This window comes from Acipenser ruthenus, chromosome 3 (assembly GCF_902713425.1).
Source record: "Acipenser ruthenus chromosome 3, fAciRut3.2 maternal haplotype, whole genome shotgun sequence".
NCBI classification, from domain to species: domain Eukaryota; kingdom Metazoa; phylum Chordata; class Actinopteri; order Acipenseriformes; family Acipenseridae; genus Acipenser; species Acipenser ruthenus.
Genome location: NC_081191.1, coordinates 68,903,120 through 68,929,559, shown reverse-complemented (window position 1 = coordinate 68,929,559; position 26,440 = coordinate 68,903,120). Strand labels below are relative to the sequence as shown.

General features: G+C 37.2%; 1 protein-coding gene across 3 annotated transcripts in view; it reads right to left on the bottom strand.

The window, feature by feature from the left end:
• Nucleotides 1-26,101, bottom strand: part of LOC117394183 (ankyrin repeat domain-containing protein 12-like) — a 63,693-nt gene extending 37,592 nt beyond the window's left edge. For all 3 annotated transcript variants that reach the window (XM_059015638.1, XM_033992242.3, XM_033992245.3), the window contains exon 1: nucleotides 25,851-26,101. The gene's annotated coding sequence lies outside the window, so the exon portion shown is untranslated. The remainder of the gene's footprint in view (nucleotides 1-25,850) is intronic.
• Between the last annotated feature and the right edge of the window lie 339 nt (nucleotides 26,102-26,440).

The window sequence follows — 26,440 nt, the reverse complement described above, 5'->3', positions numbered from 1 at the left end:
CCCAATTGCTCCACTTGCGAGATTTAAAACGAGATTACCATGATCAGGATGGAGGCTTGTTAGCGGGATTTAAAGCTGTATTACAGTTAAGGCACGGAGGATTTAAAACAGAATTGTGGCAAAATGTACAAAAATGCCTACACACAAAAACCCCAGAAGAATGTGCCCGTGACCATAGGGATTTCGTTGTGGAAGACAGCAAAGAAGGTATAACTTGAGTGTGCAAGTACTGTCGAGTTACTATACATATTTTGACACACATACACACACAAAAAACGCTCAAGCATTTTGGAAAGTAACCGAAAACACTAATTTCATACAGTATATCAATAATCTCGTTTTAAATCTCGCAAGTGGAGTCTCCAATAGAAATGTAGGAATGTGCTGTCACTCAGTATTTGGGGCGGGTTTAAAGTATTCAGAACTAATCAATGATAGATACTAGTCAGGAAGGCGGGACATTGCCCAGCAGCACAGGGAAATGTATTTATTATTATTTTTGTAGTAGGTTTTATTCTTTTACTGTGAAAAGGGTAAAGTCAACGTGAATAAATTAACCATTTCCACAGTTTTTCAGGTGTTTTCCGGTGTTTATTGGCTATCCACCGATTTTAACTTTTTTTGTATCGGGGGGTGTTTTATCGGTTAAAACTGAAAATCAGAAGCCCTAAAGATATTACATTGTTGTGGTCTTATGCTACTAAATGGACACTAAGGGGTCACTATTACTCGTAATAGGCTGAAAAGGAACTACAGTGTTGAGGTAATGGAGCAGTTACTGGTGATTACCGTTGACTACTAAGTTCAATAAAGCAATTAAATACTGTATACACCATTTCCTGTTTTTCACTTATGACTACACAACAATTGTTCATGAAAAAATACTTGTTTCATGTAAAGGTTTGCATATTTTTGGACACTTCAGTGCTCACATCCAAAGCTAAATTATCATAATTGGCATAATAGTATTACAATAATTATTTAAATATTTAATATTAGTACAATCACTATAATAACATCTAAAATGGGAAATAAATTGTATGTCTTACCTGAAGCTCCTTGATGACTAATGTCAAAATCTACTTTACACACCGTGCAAAAAGCATGGTGCTCTAGTTTGGACTGACGCAGGCAGGGCCACTTCTCGGTGTAGCTTTGAAGAAAATTCTGTAGACTGATTACACACTTTTTCTTCAGCGGTGGAGCACCACCACTTCTTTCTTCATCCGCCATTCTCTCTTCAAGGAAAATGCAGCAGATGTGTTCAAGTTTATGTTTAAAAATCAAATGAAATGCTGGAGTGAGTAAATCGAGAAACGTTCAACTGGAGTTATTTTTCTTTTTTTAAATTAAACGTGTGACGTGTACACTTCCTGCCTATGCGCATATGTTTAGAAAGCTAAACAAATTATGATCAACATGCACATACAATATTATAATTTACCACTATATACACATATAGATAGCCATGTGAAGGCTTCGAAAGTAAGAGAAAGGAGGCTGAATTAAGTGTCTCCGCGAACGTAAAATTAAGGTTAAACGGAAAGGAACTGATTTTCAATTTTTCTTCTACTGTATGTGTGTAATTGAACCCAGATTTACGTAAAAATATTTGATTACTCGCTTTGTTTTTTTGCCGTGCGCTCACTTTGCCGTGTGCATTACTTCATACGAATCAATTGATATTTAATTACTTATTCATTCACAAATGAAAATAACAAACTAATAATCTGCACCGTATTGAGTAGCTATCTTATGAGACAGGGCACACAATCAGACCTTCATTTGCTCGCTCACTCATTCGTGTCAGGTATGCGTTTTACTCAGCACAATGTAAGATCTGGTTCTGCACTCTGCCTTTCAAGAGATGAAAAATGTCACTGGGCATCTATCTAGGATTAAGCGGGACTATCTGGGCAACACTATTCTATCACATGTGTGTGGTTTTGTATTTTGGCCAGGAAATCATGGTTACCACAGTAATATGACCACTGACCTTTATATAGAGATCAGTGAATGAGACTGGTGATGATGACGAGGGAAAGCCAAGGAGTGGCTGCAAAGTGACTGGAGGTGGTCATAAGCAAATTTCAGAGATAGGATTGGTCGAAATAGGGAGTCCCTAACGAAATGAACCAATCATGTTAGATGCAACACTTTCTCTAGTAACTACAGGCAACATCATAGACGACGAGCAAAATATATATTACACATGATTGCGTATCATCTCTGATGAAACCATACCCGCGTATTACCAACTCAAAACAGATTAAATTTTGGTACAGGTATCAGATTCTGACAAGGAAGCACAATGTGACGCTTCTACATGTCATAGCAAAAATTGATGTTACAGCGGTACCTTTCTCCAGACACGTCTCTGTGTGAAAGGATCAAGTGCTCATTGTCTGTTTTATATTTAAAGCGTTGATATTTTACTGTACACATCCACTTGATACAAAAATAAAAAGCAAAACAAACACGATATTATTTGTCGGTTCCATACATCGATATGCCAAAAATGAAAAACAACCCACACCTTTTTCGTGTTTCGTTTGTCTGTCTGTCTGTTTACTGTCTAGTCCGTTTTGTTTGTCTTTTTATTTTGGCGTGTAGTGCCGTGTCCTGTGTTTTTGTTGTTGCAAACCTTTTATTTGTTAATAAACGCTGAGTGCAGCCATTGCACTCAGCTCATCACAACCACTGTCTGTGTCTGTGAATTCCTGCTTCTGGTCTGACGCCACCCACTCCGGCCGTCTTTGTGACAATGAGGTACTGATTTTAGTATATGTTTTTGCTATACATTGTGTTTTAGTTTGGTTAAAAATATTTTGCTCTTTGCAATAATTAGTAATAAAAATGAAAATGGCGAAGATCAGACCACAACAAAGTATCTTCCATCACGGAAAAGAGATCTACTAAATAATTAATTTAAAACAAGTGAACAACCTTTTTAATCTGTGAAAATAACAAAGATGAATTGTATTGTTGTGCTAAACTCTTAGCCTTTCAAGATATGTTTCTTTCTGTAATACTAAGTAAAAATCAAGATCAAGTTACTTTATTTTGAAGTGGAGCATTAGGCGTGCGAGTCTGAAAACGCAGAAATCCATTGTGAATCTCGTTACATTCACGCAGCATGTACTGCATTCTCTATAGGAGGAAAAATGTTTTACAAGGCAACAAAAGCTGAATACGGTACCACTTGAGAACATAATGTTTGCAGTCTTCAGTACCAAGCCTCACTTTACCTTTTACAAGTGGCTACAAGTTGCAGGATCAAGATCTCAAAAACTCAGAGGCTCTGGTTCCATGGGAAGCATGACTGACTAGTGCAATTTTACATGTTGGGTAATTTATCACAGAAGGACCTGTAGCATTTAATCCTTATTTTTGAAGTTTTTTTTTTTTTTTTCCCCCTGTCTTCGGTTAGGGTTAGAGAAATATTTAGGAATTACACTATTAGTGTACACCACCATTGAGATATATAGTGACATTGTAGGCTAGATGTATAATTTCTGAAAGGACAGTGTGGAACTGTAGGCCTGTACCGAGTAGCCTATATTTCCAAAACAGATTCCAGACCATTCCAGATCAGTACAGTTCAACTGAGGTTAGTCACATTCCACTGGGTTGCCTAGCAATGAACCAAAGCTCCTTGCTTTCAAAGATGAAATCACGTGTTAACCTTTGGGAATTCTGATTTAGGGAGGCCAAGACTACAGATTATTATAGTATTCATGCTGTGATAAAGACCTGTTATATTAGGCATTATTTGTTGAAGTAATTGCTAGTGAATTTTGTTTCAGGCAGATATAAGTTTTAGCGTCCGATTTCACACACACTCTAATACATTAGTGGTCTATACCACCAGAGCGAAGACAATTGACTTATGTCTGCACAGTTCCTGCTTTCCATTTCATAAGGAAACTATGCAACCAACCTGCTGACCCGCTATGTCCCTGCACGCAAGCTGAAGTCCTCTAACTCTGGCTTGCTTGTTATACCCAAACAAAAGTGCACCACTCTCTGAGAGCACTCTTTTAGCTTCATGGCCCCTACTCTCTGGAACACTCTCTTCCAGCTTTAGTTCGTGCAGCTCCAACAGTCATTTGCTTCAAATCAACTCTCAAGACCCACTTGTTCTCTCTTGCTTTCAATGCTCTTTGATCATCTGTTATTAGCTGTTGTCTAAATTGCTATTTCAGGTTTTTCACTCCATCTTATTCGTATGATTCTGTATGACACATGCATCCACAATGTTTAGAATTCACATCCTGTGCCTGGATTTAATGTATTTGCATTGTATGTTTTTTTTTTTTCTGTTTGTTTGTATCTAATGTATTATGCATTGTTCTTCACAATCTTGTAAAGAGCTTTGTGATGGTGGTCCACTATGAAAGGAACTATATAAAATAAAGATTGATTGATTGATTGATTGATTGATTGATGTATGATTGAAGCAGGAGGAGAGGCTATGTGGTGTGTAAATATACAAAAAAACAACAATGGAGGAGTCTAAATTCAAATCCGATTTAAAAAACTTGGTGTTGACTTGAATGTTTACTCGGGTAATGCTGGTTTGTATTTGACTGCGAGCAGCTTCCCTGTCAAGCACCGAGACGTCAGCAGCAAATGCCTGCTGTGGAAGGCAAAAGGAGAGTCTAGCCAATTCTGAACCCTGCCCCAGAACTGTCAGGCACAATTAAGATTATAAAAAAAGCAATTCAATAAAATGCAGTCAATAAATTGCACTTAGAAATCCACAAACATTAATTAAGAGTGTTATGCATGTGTGGATAATAATAACCGTAATTGACTGAGAAAATGACAAAATCAAGACTATTTGTCTGCAACAGTCAAGTACTAGATAGAGACAAAAAAAAGTGACGCTGTACAGGCCGCTAGCTATACATATCACTAAAAACAGCAACCTCTATGCTAAATTTATTTAAAATATTTACCCTAAACATATCCTTTATAAGGTTACCCAGAAGAGAATTGACTGTTTCTAGATCTACCACAAATCACTACATCCAGTCAAAACTTGATTGCATTTCAAAGTGTTTTTAAGCAAGTACTGTAGGTGTATTCCCATATCATACAGAAAAGCACAATGCAATTCAGTTTTGCTGACCTGTGGAAATTATCAGTCAACACTTAAGCTAAATAAAACATGTCAGTTTTGGCTGGCAACTGTAAATGTAGGTCTACAGTGTGTGGGAAAGTGCTCCAAGCATCTTCCTGTTACTCTGGTTAAGTGAATGATGGGTTTCCAGTTGCAACATGCACTAATGCTAATTATGATTCATAAAATGATAAAAAAAAATATATATAATAATAATAATAATAATAATAATAATAATAATAATAATAATAATAAACAAACTAAAAAGACACAAGAAACAGCTCGCCAATTTTGGTTTGTACATAGTTTTAAAAAATCGACCTCTATGCAATATCAGTAATTCATATTGACAATGTTGTACTGTTCTGCTCTGCTTTTAAAACATATTGTAAAGATTCTGAATAACAATAAGAAGAGATTTCACACATGCGAAAATGGCCAAGATTGTAACAAGCCCTACTCTGCCTCCCAGCACTGTGGAATCTGGATTCGAAAGCTTAAGCCTACAGCTGGCTCTAAAAGTAGGTTAATGATCAGGGATACCCAAGCAGTTAAGGAGAACAATGAACCATTTACTGATTATGAATAGTAGTGTAAAAACTAGATTAGGGCAAAGGCACAGATACAAAAATAAGAATGACAAAGGTTCCGAATATCTCTGCCATGATCAGTGCTACACACACACACGTTATAAACATACTGTCGCTTGAGTGGGGTATTTTTGGGGGGTTTCATACAAATGGTGTTCTGTGTTTATTGACTGGTTTTAATTGATTTTCAATGGTATAAACTAAAATTGAAAACACACAGTATTATTGCAACTTCTTACAAAACAGTAGAACTACAGCAATAGTATGCAGCAGAAAATAAAAAGTCTAGTAGGTACTTCAGACTGACCAGCTTACTTAAAACAAAAACAAAAAAAAGAATTAAGGAGCTGCAACTGTCAAAATGCAAATCCATGCCACAGTACTGAGCAAATGTTTTCATCGTTTAGATCAAAACCGTCTGCTTTTAGGCTTGAAGGATTTGCTGCAGAAAGTGCAGCTGTGCTTCAGCCTGGCAGAAACTAGGAGCATCAACAAGGCCGTTTCAACTGCAGCCATCTTTAAATTATTAGGCATCACAGGCACTCAGATGAGAATTACAGCACTGTGCACATCCTCTTCCTGCTACAATGAATGATAAAAGCAATTTCTTTACAGCAGCTGAATATCTTTCTATCGTAGTTTTAGTTCAGCTGAAAATCCAAGTGAAAACATAAATAAAATTTTATTTATTTCTTTATTTCTTTATTTACTTCTATTTAAAATAATCTTCAAAGCAGTCTTACTGCTTTGGTCTCAGTTACCAGGCCAACTATGCAGATATTGGCAGCAATTAAAATGAATATTCCTGCTTATACTGTACTTCACTTTGTATTCCCCATGCCATCTGACAGGACTAGTGCTTCATAAAATAAGGAACTCATATGTTTACACAAGCTTGGTCCCTTGAGGAATCTTCTACACCCTTTCTTTCTAAGTGTCATGGCAACACATGTTTGTCGGTTTCAAAGTGAGAAATTAGTTTGTACTTTTTCTTAATTTAAATGAGCCAAAGAGCACTTTCATCTGATCAAGCTTCATAAGGTTACAGTAGGCTGTATCTAGAAATACTGTACTGTAGGATTAGCAGTAGTAGCAGTAGCACCAATGATTTTTGTGAACACAACAAAGCTGTTCCCCTTTCAATTATAAGAGCACTGGAACAGTAACTAACAAGTGTTAAGTATCCACAAAGAAATAGGCTCAGAAATTTGAAGAATACGACTGAACCTGTTGAATGAGACGTGAGGGTGAAGACAATGGCTGGGTTTACATGCACTTGAAAATCGACTCTACAGTCATGACTGTGTGACGTTGTCACGCGAATACATCACGAAACAGCAAAAGGACGTCCTTTTGGCAGTGCGACTTTAAGGGCAGGTCAATCGTTTTCTCACAATAAAAATAGCTGTAAAAACCCATGTAAACCGGAGCAGGAATCGTGCTTGTGGCTCACGAGATTTCAGCAGTCAAGATCCCGTTCTTCTGACTTAATATCATGTAATCTCCAGCAGAAAGGCCGTATAAAACATAGACCCCCCAACACACACACACACACACACACACACACACACGCATTTATGGAGTACTTCAATACTAGAACCGCTGCGGTTACACTCATACCTGCCGACGGCAGTCATTATCACGGTACATTTTAAACATCATCAATACTAAACTGAAAAGCAAACTATCGGATACAACTCAAAAGTTTTATTCAAGCACATCATGTCAAACATCTGCACAGCCAAAACACCATATTTAAATGAACAATTAAACATAAAAGTGTTTATTTTCTAACTTACCACTTCTTAAAAAATTAAAAACTATAATAAAAGAAACATTTCAAAAGCAACTTGTGTGTAAACAGCACATACAAAACTTTAAAAACAAAAGTATTTTTTAATCTAAAATGAAAGTAACATATGATTTATCCTGCGTGTGTGTCACTCGCAGCACAGAATCCAGGTTGAGCTGCTGTAGTCTGCAGCTTTGCAGTTTTCTGATCGAAATGTTTCTGCTGAAGCGCTGTGGCTAGCTTCAAGATGAAATCTCTCCTACCTTGTACAAAACAAATGAATTGATGGCTGCCAGGTCCAACAGAGATAACAACAGGCTTGTATATATATAATGTAGCGTGCACGGGGTAAGGCAGCAGGGCTGGTAGGTGACGTAATCACACACAAAGATATAAACCCGATATACGCTCCTTGCAAGGGAGACGGCTCTTTTGTACAGCGGTATCGGCGCTATGCTTTAGTGCGAGAGGTCCCGGGTTCGCACCCGCCTTCCGCCTGTATGTGGATTGCCTTGCCCTGTGTGATGTGCCTGCCTGCGGGAACCGAGATCGCTACTGAGTATTGTAGGTTATATTCAAAATAAAAACATGTACTGTAAAAGGTGGTTCTAGTGTTAGATGTTCCACAAACACACACACACAGAAATATAAATTCTATGTAGTAAAACTTGTAGAAATGAAGGGGCTACCGAGTGGCGCATCCAGTAAAGGCGCTCCGCGTGCAGTGCAGGATGCGCCCTATAGTCTGGACGTCGCCGGTTCGAGTCTAGGCTATTCCTTTGCCGACCAAGGACGGGAGCTCTAGGCTAGGTCGGCCAGGGTGTCCTCGGCTCATACCTGCCACCGCGCACCAGCGACCCCTGTGGTCTGGCCGGGTGCCTACGGGCTTGCCTGTAGCTGTCCAGGGCTGCATTGTCCTCCGACGCTGTAGCTCTGGGTGGCTGCATGGTGAGACTGGAGTGTGTAAAGAAGCGGGCGGCAGACGGCACACACTTCGGAGGACAGCGTGTGTTCTTCTTCGCCCCTCCCAAGTCAGTGCAGGGGTGGTAGCGGTGAGCTGAGCCTAAAAATACATTACTAAATTGGGGAGAAAACAATAACAAATAATTGCCGACCAGTAAATAAAAAAATAAAAAAAACAACTTGTAGAAATTTTATTTTATATAATTTTATAGTGCTTGCTGTGTCAAAGAAGTCTCCACAAGGAAGGAAAGTCTGACCAAACCTACCTTATGAGGACACAGGCCAAGTCCTTGTACTGCTTAAACAGATATTAAACAGTCATTGTTGTTTTTTTAAAACAAACTAAAAGTGACCAAATATTTAGTTTGTTGCTGACTTTCACCATGTGTGGAGTTTTGTTTGACTGGAGTTAGGAATAGTAAATAAAAATGGTGAGAGTCATGCAAAGTCCTCATAAACACTATAAACAAAGGTGTGTGTGTGTGTGTGTGTGTGTGTGTGTGTGTGTGTGTGTGTGTGTGTGTGTGTTGGAAAGGTAACCAGACACACAAGTAGCTAATGCGCGGCGTAATTGAGAATGTGCGTGACAACACGTGAATTCATTTCTCTTGTTAAATTTTTTTATCTTCATGGCAACGCATGAAGCTCTCCTCATGATATTCAGAGTCGTTCTTTTCCTACTTAGAAAGCAGACACAGACACTTACATATTCCCTCCCCTAAATGACTGTGAGTTGAGTAATCTGCGTGGGTACAGCCAGAACTGCACAGCAACGCATTTCCTGAAAAGTACGGCAAACAGGTTGTGAGGAAAACTGTTGTGACTTGTGCATGTAAACGCCACTATTGAGACGGATATCAGGTAACAGGCTTCAGCAAAGACACTTCCATTTTACTTTGAGGGAATGTTATTTTGGACTCAAACATGCTCAACTGGCTCATCATTATAGCAGATGTACTGTACTGCACACAGAAAGGTCTTGGTATGCAAACAAAAACACACTTTCTGTTACAAGCAGATGTACTGTGCAATCTTTAGCTCCAACACTGCTCTTTATGGGATTCAGCACTCCATACATAAAGGCTGCTTCCAGACTAACAATGGCATTTTATTTAAAAAAAATCTTCTTAAAACCTTCTCTTTCAAAACCATAAAAATACAGCTTTTCAAAAAGGCTAAATGAAACATTGAAACATACTGAAACAAAAGCATGACTGGTTTTCTAACATAACACAAATATTGTTGTTTGTAAATAAAATAAAAAAAACGCTAGCTCGCTGTAAAATTACAAATGTAACTTTTCACTATTAAACATTTTGACAAAGGAATTTTTTTTTTTTTTTACATAAATTGAATGTAATTGCAAGAAAACAACAAAACAAACAACTATATGGCACACGTGTAGCCTATACAACTGTGTTGCTTCTGTTGCGTCTTTATTTTAAACTACAGTAAAGACATGAGAACTGTCTTTACTGCAGCCTATGCACTGCATGGGGTAAAATAAGTGGGTGCTCAGAACCCTCCTATATCTGTTCCCATGGTGTTGCTATTGTAAAAATGGGTAGTTGCATAAATAGAAGAGAGTTAACTTTTAGTGGAAGGATAGGCAAACTGTCTGCATACAAGCAGCCATGTGCAACTCAGTATTTTCCAAAATTGTATTTTTTTTAAACCTAGTTTGATTCTCTTAATGGCAGATTCGCCACACAAGAAAACAAATGAAAACAAAATGCTTCCAGGTAATGATAGCAATTTTGTTTCGTTATATTAATACATTTGGTAGTACTTTCTTTTTAAAGTAAACATTCTCGAATTAACATAAATGTTTAAATAAAAAAATATAGAATTTTATAAGGAAACTACATAATTTATTAATATACAAATTACAATAGCCCATTCACTTCTACTCGTGCTGCTATTACCCACGTACACAGACGTTTGCCGTCCTACAGTGTAACCCTATAATATACTAGTCTGAATCTATTGTTTTTTCTGTAAATGAAAACCACAAACATGTTTGAATTAAAACAGCTTACTGACATGTTTCATAAACACTTACATGTCAATTTGATGTTTGCAATCCTTAGTTTACTCCCCCCACGAGAGCTCCAGACTCTCAGAATGCATGCTGGCTGGCTGACTGGCTTGCTTTCTTTCTTGCTGGGAGCCACTTGCAGTTAACACAAACACAGTCATCTAGAATTACTGTGCTGTTGTTTACTTGAATACTTCTTGCACCGACAGTGCCATGCAATCCCTCAGTAGTTAAGGCAAAACGCAACCACTCTCAACCCTGGTTTTAGATGGGCTTCAAAATTACTCTCTCGGTAAACCACATCAACATTTTGCGATTTAAAAAGACATCCAGGGGATTGATTGCCATTTAAATTTGTATTATTCAGTTTACTATTTGACAGTGAATTATTATTAAAGCTAACGTAAATGGTCTGTAAATCTTACAGTAACCACCAGCTGAAACTGCGTCACATTTCACTTTTAAAAGCTTTTGAGTGACCTGATGTGTTTTGATCTTAATGCATGAACATAGTTAATTCAGAGTAATACTCCTACAGAAAATAGTGAGTGGACTCTATAGGGTTACCCAATGTGGAGCAACTGTGCGCGTTTCCCTATGGGCAAGGAGTTTTACACCTAAAAAGATAAAGATATTAATTGGGGAGCCTGGGTCCATGAAAAATCATACTGTTAGTTGGATGGGAAAATATTTATTTGCATGTAAAGAATGATATGTGAAGTTTGCAACTGTTTTAGGCTATCAACAATCAGTATAATAATTAGATTTAATAGTAGAATATGCTGAATTGGAAAATCCTGCCAATCTCACTGCTGGGTAGATTTTCCATGGAAGGTTCCCAGCCAATATTAAAGATATTATTTGGCTACAAGGCCTCGGTGCAATACTGGATTTTCAAAAATGTTATTGCCAGATGTACCCACGTGAAACCATTTGGAAAACAATCTGACTTTTCACATCTCCTAACTGGTCCTCCAAAAAATTGTTTAAAATGTATAAAATAAAAAAACAGATATTATACATACACTAAATGTCTAGTATAATTATCAGTTTATTTTTTTTAGGATTAGACAACGATTATTTAAAACTGGAGAAAGTTATATTGTTCACAAAAACAGAGGCAGAACTAACAAGGCCTTGACGTCACATATTCACTGTAATGAACACCCTTCCTGCTTTCGATCAGTGTATTAATAATAATAATAATAATAATAATAATAATAATAATAATAATAATTTTATATTAGACAGCATCTTTCATTATAAGGATCCTAAAGCTTTTTACAAAGAAAAAGCTGTAAAAATAAATAAACAAACAAACAAACAAACAAACAAACAAACAAACAAACAAACAAACAAACAAACACCATGCAACTGCAGGTCACAAATAAAAATGAAAGCTTATAAATTAAAGCGATATTAGCTTAATATACATACAATATAGTATCCCAAAGCGCTTTTACATTAAAAAGTATAAAGACCATACAAACATCACACAGGGGTGGACAAATTGGTAGTCCAGGCGCCCGGGACTAGCAAAAATTAAATAATTAAATAATTTTTATATAGCAGCTTGATTGCAGTTATGGGTGTCACCATCTTTCTGTTGATCAGCTCAGCAGCTCTGAGAGTCGATGAGTTCGTTGAGTCAGCGTTAAGCCAACGCTGTCAGTAGCTCTCAAATCAGAGCGGGGGAATTTGCTTTATATTTTACTAGAATGGTGCTGGCAGTATATAGTGATTGCAAGTATACAGTAGGCTACTATATTTTACCGGAGTAATGGCTGAGATAATATACAATATATAAAACAAATTAATAAACAGTAGAGAACTCCGTGGCCTCAGTGGCTATCACAGTGTTACCGAGGTGCAGGGACACTGCAGCTCGAGCACAGTAGAAAGTTAATAAAGGTGCATTATTTTATGTTTTTTATTTCCAACTGAACAATTAGCTAACGGTATTGTGAGGGAGCCCCCTCACATGGTAATGCCTTTATAAAGTGTGCAATGCATTTGTACTATTTTAAATGTATACCCTGACATTGTTGTTTTTTATTAAAGTCAGTAGAAAGCCGTGCTCATGTTTATATTCTGTGTACACGTTTAGGCCACCAAATTTATTTGTACGGTACCACTGTATGATTGTATAATAATAATAATACCGTCTTGAAAACAAATGCAACACTTGCAGAGTTTAGTTGCTGATTGGATACTGTGAGTGTGAGTGCACAGGGTAAAGAAAAAAAATGTACTAATCAATTTAATATTTTTGTGATTTACAGATATTTTTTATGAATATTTAAAAATTTAAAAGTAAACGGTATGAAATTGTTTAGCTCATGAAGACTGGTGAAAGGTGGGGCTAGGTTCTATAAATGGCACAGGTGAGGAAAAATAAAAACAACTATACTACTTCAAGTGCATAATAATTCCCACAGGCCATTTAGGACCCAGAACATGATTGTTTTCATTTGTTACGCAGTGAATATTTTAAAACTAATGATGAGATGTTGGTTGGATCAAAAACCCAGACTGTGAGTCCCCAGGACTGATAAAGTCTGGGAAAATAATGCAAATGATGCAGTCAAACATAATTCCCTACACTTTATAAAAGGAAACTATTATTAGCTTGTTATTGTTTGGTAGAAATATTAACAGAAACTAGGTTGTTAGCAAACTGTGGCAGTATCTGGTTATACAAAAAAACAATATTAGTGGCCCTCAGAAGTGATGTCGGATTTCTTTTCTGAACCTTACCACCTTAAAGTTGTATCTGTCTACATTTTTTTAATGGTGCGTAGCGTTAAATGGAAATGTTTATCTACTAAAAAATGTGGCTACCAAAATTTGTGGTGGGCTACCATAGTTTACCTTTTGGTAGCCCATCAGTCTACCACACATAGTAGTGAGTTGTTCACCTGTCACAGATCATAAAAATAAGAAACAAGCAAACAGAATGCATCAAAGAAAAAAGAAAATAGCAGGTCACAAATAAAAAAACAACAACATGTATGCAATAAAATACGGAAGGGTTTAAAGTATAGCCTAGTAAAAACAGGTGTGCAGTGTCTTTGTAAACAGGATTGATGTGGGAGGCAGTGCCTGTTGTGCAGCAAATGCTTCTTTTCATCGAGTCTGTTGGATGGGGTTAGTTTGTCAGTTTTGGAATGGAAAAAAAGGTCAGTTTATTTCAGAAATGTCTAAACTGAATCAACACACCAAAAAGAATGTAATCACCCTCTACAAACCCGCATCCAGTTGACGGTGCCGCTATGTTTTACTATCTTGGAAGGAGAAATTCCCTGGAAAGACGTCATAGCAGAGACATTCCGAAAAATAATACAGTACTTTGGTTAAGAGAACACCCCGCTATTGACACAATAGGTCAAGGTCAAATCACAATATAAATCAATAAATACAAATGTATGTATTACTTACGTCATGACGCACATGCATCAGCATGAAATGAACAGAATAAGTACGAGAAAAGCAATAGGCAAGCAGATGTTAATAAACTAACTGAGAAACTAAATTAACAAAGCTCTAACAGCAATTATAAATATCAGAATGAATTTTAACACAATGGTTATTAACAGAGCACCGCCCTACACACGTTAAATGCAGCAGCAGCTCTAAATTACTCTTGTGAAGTCAGTTTTGAAAAGATTGAATAAACCATTTGAATTTGATGGTGAGGAGTTATCAGATTACAAAACAGTACTGTATACATTTTGAATTGGTTAGCAATTCGGTGCCAAAAAGGTTTTCTTCTAAGCAAAGTTCCTGCTCCTTTATGCGGAGCACTTACAATGGCAAAATTCCGTTTCACCACAGGGTTGTTCCCGAAGCCGAAGTGTTCTCTTAGGAGGTGTTCCTATACGCAGAGACGACTGTAGTAAAAAAATAAAAACAAAACTAAAATGTTTATTTTTCCTAAATATTTATAAATCCTATGTTTAGCGACAGTAGTGCCAATGACTAGAATACAGATTGGAGATATATGGACTACTGTAGTGACATGTTAAACCTTGCGAGCTATCCATTGTTTTTTTTTCTTTGTTTTGTTTTTTTCCTATCAAATTTAACCACTATATACAGTATACTCCTGAAGGGCTTTGCATCTCCAGTGCAGGGTAATAAAAGGTCAAATAAGCTATGAAAAACCCTGTTGCTACAATAGGATAGAGAACTGGAGTGTGCTCAATGAGCACAGCGCCACGGGGCGTGGTTTTACCTACTGAACGATGCACACGCCGCGAGTGTTTCCTAACAGTAGCGAGTCAAGCTCCGAGCTGCCTCGCAGGAGGTTTAAAATGGCCGACCTGCATTATCAGTCTGGTGGCTGCAAATTGATTTTTCCCAAATTATTATTATTATTTGTTTATTAGCAGATGCCTTTATCCAAGGCGACTTACAGAGACTAGGGTGTGTGAACTATGCATCAGCTGCAGAGTCACTTACAATTATGTCTCACCTGAAAGACGGAGCACAAGGAGGTTAAGTGACTTGCTCAGGGTCACACAATGAGTCAGTGGCTGAGGTGGGATTGGAACCGGGGACCTCCTGGTTACAAGCCCTTTTCTTTAACCACTGGACCACACAGCCTCCTAAATATGGACTTGTTTGACCAACACGTGTGGTAAGTAATATTTTTGGTGTCACTTTGGCTTTTTAAAACTGATTATGATATATTTTTTTAAGTGACTATTGTACTGGAAAAGAAACATGGACTATTTATAAACTTGACAAATCCGCCTCACGATGGTAAACCAAAAAAAAAAAGTCAGTAACTCTACATTACAAAAATACAGTAGTAATTAAAAAAAGAAATTACGAAAAATTGAAAAACTTGCTTAAAGCAACTGTAATACACGGCGATATATCTTGCCTGCCATTTTGGAACTGCTAGCTCCTAACAGACCCTTTATAACTGCCAATGTCCGTTACGGGGAGCCACGCGAGAGTGCTCTGCTTATTGAATGCATCTCGTTTACTACCAGACATATAATGTATCACTGAAAAACTAGCAAGCAATTGTTCAGAACAATAACGTACATCCTACTACTGTAGCTGCAATTTCTGTAAACTGCTTATTGCTACTTACAGGGTCCGTAATCCCTCTGTCTGTGATATAATAAGGACAAGTGACCATGGTAACAACAGAATAAGCTTCAGGGCAATACCTCCAGAACAGGGCAGACCCCAGAAGCACTGACAAGAACAGTCAGTAACATTGTACATTTATCCACCACAAAAAATTACAAAATAAAATGTCTTTCAGAAAAAAAAGAAAAAAACTATTGACTTGCAAAATGACAGTTTACTGATGCTCACGTGTTGGTTTTAGACCTACAGTACTCAAGGACTGTACGTCACGCACTGTGGTCATACAATTCATCAAAACAACAGCTGAATTCTCCCCTTTTATGGTTTTTTCAACCACATACAAATGTTTTGGTTTGAACAGTAGTGATTAGCCTGCCTAAAAATGAGCTTTTACATTATAAAAAAAAGAAAAAGAAACACAAAATGTCTTGACTTTTCTTATGTTTTATAATAGCTAACAGTTATTCAAGGAAAACAAGTGTTGACCACTGTTTAACTTTTCATTGCTCTTGTATAATTTTTATACTTTCAATAAAGTTTGTTGAGGGGAGGCAGAGGGGGCTCATCACATTGTATTTTAGATTCTCCCCAAGAGCCCAGAGGTAACAAAAGTGTAGCGAAAATGTAAACAATTTAAAAACAAACTTTGGAAAGTAAGAAGCATTTCAACAGGAATACAAAGATATATAGTTAAAAAAAAATAATAATAATAATACTTGGCAAGTGCAGAATTAGGATATTTTATAATTTGTTTATTTTGACAGGGGAAGAATAACTACCACAATTAAAAACCTGTAATTTTTAGTTGCTTGGTAAATTTTGACAATCAGGGACTGGTAAACAGTTATTTTATTTTATTTTTTTTAAAACTGAAAGTTAAACTTGAAACAATAAACAAACTATGGAAACCCCCTGGGTCCTTCAGTGACCCTGAAGGAAATCCTTCAACAATGCAGTGACCAATGAGCACAAGAGAATATTCAGAGCACTGGTATCCCATTAAGCATCTTCTTTTAGCCTTTAAGGACCAGGATCGTGTTAATACGACCATACTGAAGTGGGCTTCTAGGACTGCGATCGTGTAAACACGATACAAAAAGCACTTCGTTTTGATGACATACAGGTCCACTGTACTTTGCAGTACAGGCTTGAAACACATATCACTGGACAGGGGAGGGACTGACGTTCACTCCCTGATATTTTTTTTTCTTTGTGTGACGTCACAGAGGGGCATTTAGTGTCTAAAGGGTGGAGAAATTTTTGGCAGAGCAAACGTTGTAAATCCGATGTATTTGACAGTTAGATTAGAACATTTATTCTCTCATGTGTTTTAATATTATATATATATATATTACAACATTTATAAATAACAAGAAACGAGTGGATATAAGCAGATACTATTTCATGATCTAAATGTATCAGGTATTTTTTTTGTCCTTATTACTGATAATAATGGAATGAATGATTTATATTTATTTTGAGAAAACAGAATCGATAGTAGTGTCCATTATTGCTTATAAAGACCCTGAGAATAAACGTGTATTATGTCACTGCAATCACTCAGGTGAAACAATGTCTTGTAATTTGCCTAAACATCAATATTTTTCAACAAAACTTTCAGGAAGTATTGTAAGGTCCCTTGAGTCATAGAATAACCTACCCATAAATCATACCCATTTTACACTACCATTTGATACATAGCTCTCAAATGATCAATTTTAAAGAAACACATGTTATAGCTAACACATTTTTATTTTAAAAGAGACATCTGATCTTATACTAGACTTCCTCGTTGATTTCACCCCAGCAGGGTCAAAGCATGTGGTTTGAAGCATGTTGTCAAGATGGGAAACAATTGGTTATTGACAAGAAAGAAGCCAGTGAAAGGGGTGGGGACAACCGAGCAAGGAAGTGCACCAGGGTTTAAAGCATGGCTGGCAATATACATTTCTTTGACCTGGTGTAGTAGCCAATATCATGTTTTATAAAGAAACTACATGTTTGCTAAAACATGTGCTTCTTTCTAAACTGCACATTTGAGACTTATTTAATGAATAGATGTTCATGGTGGAGAAGATTTACGGAACTACTTTGTTAGCTACGCCTACTTTAAAAAGGTTTTGTCTCAACACACTGGAAACACTTGACTAAACAGCAAAAGCACAATCAAAGGGCTGTAAACCACTATGGGTCAGAAAATGAAATTAATTGGGCAGTATAGCCTAATAAGATTCCCTGATCTGAACTAAATCTATATGTATGCACAATGAAGCCCTAAAATCCTTTTGCTGGGCTGGAGGATTTTGCATCCAATATTATCCTTATAAGATAAAGACACAGCCATTACTCGAAATAAGCTGTGACCGAGTGTTTTACCCAGTGAAAAAAATATGAATTATGTATGATATTTAAATGTAATATGTAAAGAATATGCATAGCAATTATGCTGCACAGCTGAAGTTCACGTTATCAAGCTTCCTGTACTTCATTGGTTCCCAACATCTCAATGGTCAATTGTGAATATACTGCATGCAGTAACTAGAGAATGGATCACAGAAATGTCAAGACAGCTGTCTGGGAAACACATTCAGGTTTTCAATAAAAGTGTACTGTCAATTATTTTTACACATTTTCAGATCTTGAAATAATGTACTGTACATAAGGTAACAGTCATCACTTTTTTACATTAATGTATTTGGAAGCAAAACCAATATACAAGCTATTTAAAAAAAAAAATAAGGCTACTTTAGTTTCAGGGCCAATCTTTAATAAACTGTCTATCATGGCATTTAAGGTTAGGTTATTGGATTTACTGATTTTCACAAACAGTTTTTATTGTCTACATACCTTTAATATATCACACTGGATTTTGATGGGTTAATTTAGGAAGAAAAGATCACAAGGGCTATGTGACAGAAATATAATGAGTTCTGGTTGTAAATCTCCCTCCCAACCTGTGAGCGCACCAAGTAGCGAAAGGGAAAGGCTTTGGACAGGTTGGTCCGACAGTTCATTTCCTGGGTCGGGAAGTCGGTCAGTCTGGAAGAAGGCGAGACTCTGTTGCAGGAACGTATTGACCCGGAAGGTAAACGAGGTAGCAGCTGCAGACAATAGAGTCAGCTACAATCATTTACCAAGGGATCATGCATGATAGCATAAAGGGGCTGGAGAATCAAAAATCTTTTCCTTCGCTTGGTTTTTATTGAGAGACTTGAAGGACCGTGTGAGAAGCAGAGAAAGCGTACTGAAAAATATTTGTGAGTGTTTTGTTTGTTTGTTCGTGTGTTTAGTAACTGTCTGTGTTTTTGTTATCGCTAGACTGCTAAACACGAATCCGGAGCTGTCGTCTGGGGCCAGCACAAAACCGGATCACCATTGCACTAAAACTGTCACGAACTATAATACATTGTTATTACCCACTACACGCACTACTGCACGCAACTGGACGGGTGATTATGGCAAATATTATTGTGGGGCAGATAACTTGTCTTTATTATTTATGTTTACATATTGCTGTGTATTACCGGAGCTTATTATTTGGTCACCAGACCCAGATTATAAAACAAAATAAATCTTTCCAAACCGGATTACAATTGTCTGTGATTATTCCTGCACTGCAGCACCTCTGCACCTGTTTATAATCAGCAGCCACTTTGCCATAGGCTGTCTTACAGAGCGATCATGACAATACTGGACTTCTATTGGTCACACTGTTTCAAGCACACAGGCTTCTTAGAGCCTGTTTAAGGTCAATTTCCATAAACATGGTGGCTATATATGTTTTGGTATTAAAGTACTCATGGAAACAGCTATTTTTATGTTCTAAAACAGTGTATGATCAATTCCCCAGTGGTTACTGTACACATTAGGTATGTGGACTTACCAACTATTTTTCTGTTAGTAATTTTAACAACTCCTCTGCAAAATGTGCATACTGATAAAACCTTAACACTTACTTAACATTTAATGGGATGTAGCAGTTGTAAACACACATTCATAATGCTTACAAAACACTCAGAACTGACACCTCCTTTTATCTGCCATTGTCAGGCGAAATTTAGCATTATTTTGAAATATGAGAATGCATCAGTGTTTCATTGAATTTTGTCCATGTGATTACTTATGCTATTAATTTATTCATCGTCGTGGTTTAACTGTGAACTTTCGGTATAAGCAAAATGTACTTTTTAGACATCAAAACAGTATAAAAACGGCCATTTCCTCACATTACATTTTTCTTCAATTATGTATTTCTTTTTTGAAAAAGCCCAATTGCTGAACACAACAACTTATTTGGTAGGTCTATCTTTAATCAGTGTAAAATATTAAAGTATTTTAAACTATATAGATTTATGGGATGATTGCTTAACTATGTGTTATTACTAATGTATTCGTATTACACGATTTAGTGTCAAATACGAGAACAACAATTTCATATGGTCCGTTTCAAAGAAACGTAGTGTGGGGAAATGGCTATTTTGTGTTTTGACGTTTTTATACTGTTTTGATGTCTAAAAAGTAGATTTACTTTACAATACCAAAAGCTGACATTTAAACAACGCCAATGAATACAATTAATAGCGCATTGTATCTCTGAAGTGTGAAACATAGTTTTACAAAAATGTGGATTTTCATACCGGGTTGCAACCCCCCCACCACAAAAAAATAAATAAATAAATAAAAAAGACGATAATTTGCTAACACAAAGAATAGGAGATAAAAGAGGCAGCGCACTTTAAGTAACCAGGGGCCCATTTCACAAAAGTAATGTGCGATGATTCGCAAATTGTTAGCATTTCGCAAATAAAAAAAAAAAGGTTTTCATAAAACTTTCGCAGGTCTGCGACATCAGCGATTTTCACCAGAAACCTGCGATGTCTTCCCTGAAAAACGGACAAGGGTTGGAACAGGCCAAAATGAAATAATCAGATATGCGTCACACGCGTTTAACCGTCACTGAAGTCAAATTTTGATACGGTCTTTATTGTGTGTGTTTCCAACGATTTTTACTCTGCTTTGTATTCTGTCGTGCTCCCGCTGAAATAGCTCTATTACACCATACGTTACGTAACCCGAGAGCGCGTTAATTTCTGCGCATGCTTATGACATGCTGAAGGTAACAGGTTTCTCATTCTCTGGTTTATTTTCGGAGGACCCCTTGAAACCTCCTCAAGGCACCCTAGTGGCCCGCGGACCCCCAGTTGAGAACCCCCATGTATAGGGAACAAAAAGTTTTGCAATGAGACTATTGTGGCTCATTTTTTGTAAACGCAGCCATTAACTGAACTGTATGCAAGTACAACCCCGGTCTCTTTCATCAAGTATCCTATTACATCTTACATTGATACATCAACACCTGTTAAACCATGTTTCTGTTCCAGGCCTTTTCTACGTTTTAAACCCAAATATCTTAATAATAATAATAATAATAATAATAATAATAATAATAATAATAATAATAATAATAATAATATTATTATTATTTTGTTTTTACAATAGGCGTGCTTAAAGTGTGTGTGTGTGTGTGTGTGTGTGTGTGTGGAGTGTTCATTTTTTTTTTTAGGAAAATACAATTTAAGTCTAATATTAAGGGACCCCAACATTGGTTGTTGATTCTGACTCAGAAACTTCACATAAGGACTAGCAAGTTTCAAAATGTACTACAATTGTATTAGTTTCTAACCCTTTAAATGTAATGTATTTTTTTGTAAAACGATAAATGAATGATAAGTTTTAAGAAAAGGCCTGTGTGCCATCAACCAAGCTTACAAGGGGTTGAAAAAGATATGCAATAAGACGTTGTTTAAAAAGGATTAGCCTCTGTGTTTTTATTTGTGCATACAATACATTTTACCAGAGAACGAAACCAAAACCACTAAAAGAAGGGACAGTTTGCAACGGTGCATTTTGCTCCGCTATTTTAAGAACTATTAAACTGACATTGGCTACTAGTGTAGTTACAAAATAATGGTCGAGTGGATGGCAATAATTTATATATATATATATATATATATATATATATATATATATATATATATATATATATATACACATACAAACAGTGCCTTGCGAAAGTATTCAGACCCCTGACCAATTCTCTCATATTACTGAATTACAAATGGTACATTGAAATTTCATTCTGTTTGATATTTTATTTTAAAACACTGAAACTCAAAATCAATTATTGTAAGGTGACATTGGTTTTATGTTGGGAAATATTTAAGAAAAATAAAAAACTGAAATATCTTGCTTGCATAAGTATTCAACCCCTGTGCTGTGGAAGCTCCCAGTTTACACCGATGAAAGAAATTGCCCTAACGAGGACACAATTACCTTGCCATTGGCCTCCACCTGTGAACCATTAAAGTTGCTGTCACATTTTCTGGATAAAAACCCCACTGTTGAAGGATCATTGGTCAGGCTGTGAATCTGAAGGAAAATGAAGACCAAAGAGCATTCTACAGAAGTTAGAGATAAAGTAATACAAATGCATAGATTAGGGAAAGTGTTTGGATATCCCAGTGAGCACAGTTGGATCAATAATCAGGAAGAGGAAGCTGCATCACACCACCCAGGCGCTGCCAAGAAAAGGCAGTCCCTCAAAACTCAGCGCTCAAACAAGAAGGAGACTTGTGAGAGAAGCCACAGAGAGGTCTACAATCACTTTGAAGGAGCTACAGAGTTCAGTGGCTGGGAGTGGAGTAATGATGCATCAGTCAACCATATCAAGAGCTCTGCATAACACTGGCTTGTAAGGGAGAGTGGCAAGAAAGAAGCCGTTGCTCAAAAAGTACCATCTGAAAGCACGTCTGGAGTTTGCCAGAAAGCATGAGAGTGACCCAGCTGCGATGTGGGAAAAGGTTTTGTGGTCAGATGAGACCAAGATAGAGCTTTTTGGCCAAAACTCAAAGCGCTATGTGTGGCGGAAACCTAACACTGCCCATGCCTCAAGACACACCATCCCTACAGTGAAGTATGGTGGTGGCAGCATCATGCTGTGGGGATGCTTCTCATCAGCAGGGACTGAGCATCTTGTTAAAATTGAAGGAAGAATGGATGGAGCAAAATACAGGGAAATACTGCAAGAGAACGTGCTTCAGTCTGCTAAAAAAACTGAAGCTTGGGAGGAAATTCACCTTTCAGCAGGACAATGATCCCAAGCACAAGGCCAAAGCAACATTGGAGTGGCTCAAGAACAAAAAGGTGAATGTCCTACAGTGCCGCAGTCAAAGTCCTGATCTCAATCCCATTGAGAATCTGTGGCACTATTTGAAAATTGCGGTCCACAAGCGTCGTCCAACCAACCTGAACAACCTGGAGCAAATCTGCCAAGAAGAATGGGCCAAAATCACTCCGACACTGTGTGCAAAGCTGGTACATACTTACCCCAAAAGACTTAAAGCTGTTATTGCAGAGAAAGGTAGCTATAACAAATATTAATGTGTGGGGGTTGAATACTTATGCAAGCAAGATATTTTAGTTTTTTATTTTTTTTTAAAATATTTCCCAACATAAAACCAATGTCACCTTACAATAATTGATTTTGAGTTTCAGTGTTTTAAAATAAAATATCAAACAGAAGGAAATTTCAATGTGCCATTTGTAATTCAGTAATATGAGAGAATTGGTCAGGGGTCTGAATACTTTTGCAAGGCACTGTATATATATATATATATATATATATATATATATATATATATATATATATACACACACACACACACACTATATATATATATATATATATATATATATATATATATATTAGTACTGTGCAAAAGTTTTAACAGGTGTGAAAAAATGTTGTAAAGTAAGAATGCTTTCAAAAATAGACATGTTAATAGATTATATTTATCAATTAACTAAATGCAAAGTGAGTGAACAGAAGAAAAAATCTAAATCAAATCCATATTTGGTGTGACCACCCTTTGCCTTCAAAACAGCATCAATTCTTCTAGGTACACTTGCACAAAGTCAGGGATTTTGTAGGCATATAGTCAGGTGGATGATTAAACAATTATACCAAACAGGTGCTAATAATCATCAATTCAATATGTAGGTCGAAACACAATCATTAACTGAAACAGAAACAGCTGTGTAGGAGGAATAAAACTGGGTGAAGAACATCCAAATTCAGCTGACAAGGTGAGGTTGCTGAAGACAGTTTACTGTCAAAAGTCATATACCATGGCAAGACTGAGCACAGCAACAAGACACAAGGTAGTTATACTGCATCAGCAAGGTCTCTCCCAGGCAGAAATTTCAAGGCAGACAGGGGTTTCCAGATGTGCTGTCCAAGCTCTTTTGAAGAAGCACAAAGAAACGGGCAACGTTGAGGACCGTAGACGCAGTGGTCGGCCAAGGAAACTTACTGCAGCAGATGAAAGACACATCATGCTTAGTTCCCTTCGCAATCGGAAGATGTGCAGCAGTGCCATCAGCTCAGAATTTGCAGAAAACAGTGGGACCCTGGTACACCCATCTACTGTCCGGAGAAGTCTGGTCAGAAGTGGCCTTCGTGGAAGACTTGCGGCCAAAAAGCCATACCTCCGACATGGAAACAAGGCCAAGCGACTCAACTATGCACGAAAACACAGGAACTGGGGTGCAGAAAAATGGCAGCAGGTGCTCTGGACTGATGAGTCAAAATGTGAAATATTTGGCTGTAGCAGAAGGCAGTTTGTTCACCGAAGGGCTGGAGAGCGGTACACGAATGAGTGTCTGCAGGCAACAGTGAAGCATGGTGGAGGTTCCTTGCAAGTTTGGGGCTGCATTTCTGCAAATGGAGTTGGGGATTTGGTCAGAATTAATGGTCTCCTCAATGCTGAGAAGTACAGGCAGATACTTATCCATCATGCAATACCAATCAGGGAGGCATCTGATTGGCCCCAAATTTATTCTGCAGCATGACAACAACCCCAAACATACAGCGAAAATCATTAAGAACTATCTTCAGCGTAAAGAAGAACAAGGAGTCCTGGAAGTGATGGTATGACCCCCACAGAGCCCTGATCTCAACATCATCGAGTCTGTCTGGGATTACATGAAGAGAGAGAAGCAACTGAGGCTGCCTAAATCCACAGAAGAACCGTGGTTAGTTCTCCAAGATGTTTGGGCCAACCTACCTGCCGAGTTCCTTCAAAAACTGTGTGCAAGTGTACCTAGAAGAATTGATGCTGTTTTGAAGGCAAAGGGTGGTCACACCAAATATTGATTTGATGTAGATTTTTCTTCTGTTCACTCACTTTGCATTTTGTTAATTGATAAATATAAACTATTAACATGTCTATTTTTGAAAGCATTCTTACTTTACAACATTTTTTCACACCTGCCTAAAACTTTTGCACAGTACTAATATATATATATATATATATATATATATATATATATATATATATATATATATATAATATATCACTTCGACTAGTAGTTTAATAAAGGAGTGAACAATATGCGCCACCGTCTGTTCACTATTATCACTAAACTAGACAACGCTTTCACGGTTTGTGTGCTTTAAATACCCATCAACAAATTATATGTATATATGTATTTATTGTGAGCAATAGATAGAATTTCCTCATCATTTTTATTTCACTGTACTTCCCTAAACGAAAAAAAAACATTGTACGGTGCTACATTTTAAAACGTGCAGTAGTGGTACACACCTCCTTTTTTTTACCTACACTTCGCTCAGTCCAACAATAAAACACCGTGACTGGGTAAACGTGGAACACTACTGGAAACAACCATTTCAGTAGAACAACGTTTTATCTAGATTTTGGATATGCAATTCTCCAGTATATGGGTAGGCCAATACAGTATCAACAGCGTCAAATGAGTAGAAGAAAAATATAAAATAAACGTGTCTTTGTGCTTCAAGCGTACTTATTATGTCTGAGCGGACACTGAGCCGCAGCTTGGCATCCCTAGACCGAACACACATAGCCTGCTGTGTTGTCAGAGACACTGTCACAGTGTCACTGTCAGTGTTGGACTCGCACTGCATCACAATCTTCGGGGTTATTTTGTATACCATGTGAACTACATCGTCCATTTCCTGCACAAACACATTATAACCTAACAAATACATTTTTAGTGCTCCCCACACTACAAAATAAAGGTACCCTTTTTTTTAATGCCACGCTGCAGATTATTCAGTTATTCCCACACAACTAGTACTAGCAAGCTATATTTTGTACATGAAGAGGTATATCAATCCGCTTATTTTTCACTTACCTGTGTGAAGTGATTTGGATCCCGCGTATTAATTTACTGTACATACGATCATACACCTGTGCGCTCTAGTGGCAACAATAAATATCAATATTTAATATTAAAACGAACTCCCAAGCAGTATATCGTTTCCTTCCTGCTCTCAGATGGTTTTGAAAACATTCCCCTTCTGTGTCGTCTCTAACGAAAAAAAACATGCGAATATTCAACCACCTCATCTATTGGCTGACACGTTGTCATGTGTTTCAACTACCACGAAGGTCCTAAACGACAAAAAAAAAAAAAAAAAAAAAAAAACATTGGCTACCTACATAAAATGTGCATACATCTCACCTTTTTAATTCTGTCAATTTTAATAAAATGAATTCAAGTTATTGCGTTTGGAAATTATGGTTTTAGACTCGCACTGGGATTAGGGTTACATTTCAGTTGTCGAATGACGTTAAATAGCAGCAAAGGTTTCGTTATTTAGACGTGCAAGGGAGGATGGGTGACGCTCGCTGCTGAGTCATCCTTTCCGCTTTCCCCTTCTGTAGCGACTGGGATATTCTTGAGTCGCATTGGAGGGGAAAGCAAGTGACATCGTAGAGGGC